This window comes from Sciurus carolinensis, chromosome 5 (genome assembly GCF_902686445.1).
Source record: "Sciurus carolinensis chromosome 5, mSciCar1.2, whole genome shotgun sequence".
Lineage (NCBI taxonomy): Eukaryota > Metazoa > Chordata > Mammalia > Rodentia > Sciuridae > Sciurus > Sciurus carolinensis.
Genome location: NC_062217.1, coordinates 148595068 through 148600090, shown reverse-complemented (window position 1 = coordinate 148600090; position 5023 = coordinate 148595068). Strand labels below are relative to the sequence as shown.

Below are 5023 nucleotides of genomic sequence, written 5' to 3'. Positions count from 1 at the left end.
TTTTGGCCTAAGCAAGTCAACCCATTGTGGTATATTTACCAATATTGGAAAGTAGAGGAAATGAAAATTTTCAGAGTAATCCCTATATGATTAACAATCATTGATTATCCCTGATGACAGTGTGAAGGTAATATTTTAATTTCTCTTTATACTTTTGTCTTAATTTTTACAACAAAGATATTTTATTTTTACGTAAGCAGGTAAAGTCATTTTTAAAATTATTTTTCAGATAGTTTGAAAAATAGTAGCCAGATGGGAGATAGTTTGCACAAGGCATTTGGGCTGTAGAAAGCGCTTGGACTTGGGAGTCAGGAAGCCAGTTTAATCTCCAGATTTTTCAAATAAAAATTATATGATCTGAGCAAATCGTTTGAATTTTAGAGTTCTTGCATATATAAATAGGATAAAATCTCTCAAGAAAGATTGGCATGCCCCGGCGTAGGGGCATGGGTGAGGCAGCTAGCGCAACTGCCGGGGACATGGCAGGGATGGCACTCAAGAGGCTGATGACCGAGTACAAGCAACTAACCCGGAATCCTCCAGAAGGAATTGTGGCAGGCCCATGAATGAAGAGAATTTTTTTCGAATGGGAGGCGTTGATCATGAGCCTGGAAGACACCGGTTTTGCGTTTGGTGGTTTTCCTGCCAACCTGTTTCCCACTTGACTACCCACTGAGTCCTCCCAAGATGAGGTTCACTTGCGAGATGTTCCATCCAACATCGACCGGACGGCAGAGTCTGCAGCTCCATCCTCCACGCGCCGGGTGAGGACCGATGGGCTGCGCGAGCAGGCAGCGCGGAGGGTGGAGCCCCGTGCAGAGGGTGGCGAAGATCCTGCTGCCGTCGTGGTGAGCTTGCTGCAGAGCCCAGCGATGAAACCGGAGCTAACGTGGATGCTTCCAGATGTGGCGGGACGAGTGGGAGCAGTTTTACAAGACTGCCAGGCATATCGTGCAGAAGTCTCTGAGGCTCTGAGGCTGTGCACTCGCGGACCGCAGGACAGCACGGCGCAGGTCCAGCGCTGCCCTCGGGACACTCAGTGACAGTGCTGCCACTGAACAGGCAAGCTTGCAGAACCACGGCACTTCTTGTTTCTTTACCTTTCCACCCCAAACAGGCTTCTCTTCTGGAGTCATGACCTGCGTGCATAAGGACAGCTTTGCGGTTTCCCAGTGTGCCTCTTCATGGGGTGTTCAGGAAGGGCGCCAGGTTGTCTCTACCTCCCAGCCACTGCGCAGTCCACGCTCCCTCCCGCAGCTGCCCGCACTGAGGCATGGGACACACTTTGAACCCCGCCTCCGGTTCCATGTGCCTTGTGAGGCGTTCATGACGTCTCATCCTGTGTTTTACAAGCAGAGGTTGTTCGTACAGCCTCTTCATTTGTTGTGCATTACAATCACACAAATACTTTGTAAACAGCCAGTGAGAAATGGGGACACAGAGCAGAAGATTATCGCTGGCTGTGAAGACCAGTGGCTTCCCTGGTTGCATTTTTAGGGGATTAGCGTTCTGCGGCCATTGCTTGTGCACTGCTAGAACAGACACAGGAAGGTCTTTGAAGTTTTAGTAACGTTTTCTCCTGAGTCCTGAAGTTTTTCTTTTCCAGGCTAAAAGCTGGGTTGCTCCAGGGCTTTGCATTTTACGCTGTGGTTGTGCCAGAACCATTCTTTGCCCTTGAGGTCAGCAGGGACTCTACCATTAGCTGGCCCAGAGTGCAGAGGTGTGCCTTTCCCAGGTGGAAGGAGCACTTTTTTGCAGATTGTGACTTTGATGCCGCCTCCGTGTCTCTGACAGCAGACAGAACTGAGCAGCGCAGTACCAGGAGGAGACGCCACAGCAATAACACATCTGTTGCATGGGGAAGTAGATGCCCAGCCTGTGACAAACAGGTTGCATTTCAACAGGAGTTTGTTTTTAAATGTAAGAGATGGCCTGTGTGACATGCAATAGATTTCACTTCACATTAGTCTCTTTCCTTTCCTTTGCAAATGTGTCCAGCGCACATTCATCTCTTACCAAAACCTCACATATCACGGTGTTTACGATTTCAGGTTCAGGGCTCTGTGTTAGGCTTCTGTGGAGGCCAGGTTTGTTCCTTCTCAGAAATATTTAATTGAATGATTAATTAATGATTAATCATCCCATGTTTGAAATTCTATAGGAAAACTTGTGTTTGGAAGGGTGGGGAGGTGTGTACTACATAGTGTTTGCAGGCATGAGGGAGACACAGCCTCAGAGTGGGAGGCGGTGGCCTCTGTGGAGACTGCTGGCCTGCTTCAAGACCACAGGGACACAGTCACCTGTGGGCATCCATGGGAAGTGGGAAGGAGCAGCAGTCTCCTTACAAAACATAGTATTTTTTTATTAATTTGTATTTCTCGAATGAAAAACAATCCCATGGTGTCCCTCTTCCGTGGTGGAATTTGACTACCCTGTTAAAAAATAAAGTTCTGTATTTCCTCCTCTTAAAAAAAAAAAAAAAAAAAAAAAAAAAAAAAAAAAAAGATTAGCACACTTTGTATCTGCAAGACTCTGCACTGACTCCAGGGACAGGAGCAGGGTAGGTGGCATTAGGCATGGGTGCAGTGGAAATGCAATTCTGGAGTTCAGAGAAATGAAAATAAACCAATTGGGAAGTGCCCAAGTTAATGGGATTTGTAGATGAGACCATCTAGTAGATAAAGGAAAAGAGAAAAATGTTAGGACAGATCCCTGGCTGACTCTAAACAGGGCAGGGTGATAAAGAGGAACCAACAAGCTCTTCCCTCTAAATATGCACTTCCTCCTACCCAAACTTCTCCACCTCTTTTATCCAATTACCATTCAGACGTCAGATCTCAGTACAAACATAACTTCATTTGTTTTTAAATTTATTGTTCATTGTTTTAGGATGAAGAGGTGAACAGTGGGATAAATTAATCCTGGCTTCATTAAGCTTATCTTCTACTGGAGAAGATAGTCAACCAACAAGTAAATAGGCAAGCAAAAAAGGTAATTACAGACCAGAAGTCAAACACTGATTAAAATAACCAGGATGATAAGACAGTAACCAGGGGAGGCCCTTATAGATGACTATGGAAGTTCTTCCTATATAGTTGACCATTATGCTAAGATCAGAAGTATGAGATGGGGTGGGAGAAGAAACTTCCAGGCAAGGAGAACTGGAAAGGACTCGAACTGCCTTAATGACAGGCTTTCTTTATTCTCCAGGCTCAGTCAGGTTCTCTTTGCTCTGCTCTCTCATAACACTTGACACCCAAAAACCCCTCAAAGAGTGATTGTTGATTTAAATAACCCCAGACTCTTGCTTCATTTACAGGTCCAGTCCACTAACACTTTTAAGCAGGGTTAAATCATATTGAGACTGTTCTGTACATAACTGCTGGATGATACAAAGAAATGTTAAAACTAAACTACCTGGATCTGGGGTTGGAGAGGTTGGCTGTCACTCTCTCCCTCTGCCTCCCTACCTGAGGACAAATATTCTTCTACCTTCTCCCAGCTCTTTCCACTTTCTGATGGGTTCCTACCCTCAGTCCTTACCTGTATCAATAAGATATTGGGCTAACTGTGCTAGCCTGGAATCCAGGCCTTCCTCTATTACTAACTAGTTACATGATTGAAAAATTCTTCCTCTAAATTGGAAATTACAGGACTCTCCCTCCTCAGGCTGTTTGAGGAATACATAAGGAAGTAGTTGGTAGAGGATCCAAGATGGTGGATTAGAGGGAGGCTGTGTTCCTTGTCACTCTGTAACTCAGGTTTCAAGCAAAGGGTGTCTGTTTCTTGGTGAAGCAGTTTTTGCTGCTTATTGATCCCCTGCTGTTTACCCCATTTGTCTACTGTGATCACCTGCAGTCAGCCAGCATATCAACACTTTTTTGAGTGCAGATTGCTCACTGTCAGGTGCCTACTGTCCGCCATTTGCCTGCCTTTTGCCTGTCCATTGCCTGCCTTTCACCTATCCATCACCCACTGCCCAAGGTTCACCTCCGGATTATCCAACAGCAGTCAACAAACTGACTGCAGACAACCAGTGGAGTGCCAGCTGCCTGCTGTTGCCTGGAAGTTCACTGTGACAGTACCTGCAGATTTGATTACATGTGGCTGCCACCATTTTGAGACAACAGCCAGGCTCCCATAGGACCCCTGGCCAGACTGACTGAGCCCGGTCTCCAGGATCCCTCAGCCAGACGTATCACTCCCTGCCTCTGGGGCCCTCACATCGAATGACTGCTCCCCGCCACCAGGAACCCCAGACCAACTGACTGCACCCTAACACCAGGACCCCCAGACTGAGTGATTGCACCCCACCTCCAGGATCCCGCAACCAGACTGACCACACCCCACCTCCAGGACCCCTGCCCAGCCAACTGCACCCCGCCTCCAGGACCTCCAGTTGATCACGCCCACACCCCGAGCTGCAGCTTCCCATTTGCCAACACATTTGGAAGCCAGAGCGGCCATCTTGGATAATCCTGGAAGCTGTATCTTCCATCTTTAGGTGGAGCAAATCCCATCCTGAGACGCCTGCTGGAGACTGGAAGCTCATTGTCAGGTACCTCTCATGCATCAGGCTACTGAAGACTTGGAGGTTTCATCACTATATGACTATTATACTGTAGATTTTCTTTTATTTCTCCTTATTGAAAAATTTTAAACTTTTATTTCCTTACCTTTCTCGCTCTCTTTTCCTTTTGTTTACCTGTTCCCTTGTTCTCCCTTTTTGCATGCTAACAACCAACTTCTTTTGATTACACTCTCACTCTTTCTATTATCTAGAACTTTTATATATTCTTTTCTTATCCCATTAACAGCTACATCCTACACCCCTCCACATTCTCTTTGTCCTCCATTAGAAACTGCAGATCTTATTGCAGATCTGTTATACTGAAGACAATAATTGAACTCATTCTGTTTATTATGACAATATTGTTCATGTCTTCATAAGGGCTATTTGGCCTAGGGTTGCATACTGTCTGAACTAGGCACTGCTAATATTGATCTCCCCCTTAAAGAAAGG

General features: G+C 46.0%; 1 pseudogene; it reads left to right on the top strand.

Annotated features, from left to right (window-relative positions):
* Positions 1 to 562: 562 nt before the first annotated feature.
* On the top strand, positions 563 to 975 carry LOC124984395 (ubiquitin-conjugating enzyme E2 G2-like; annotated as a pseudogene).
* Positions 976 to 5023: the final 4048 nt, after the last annotated feature.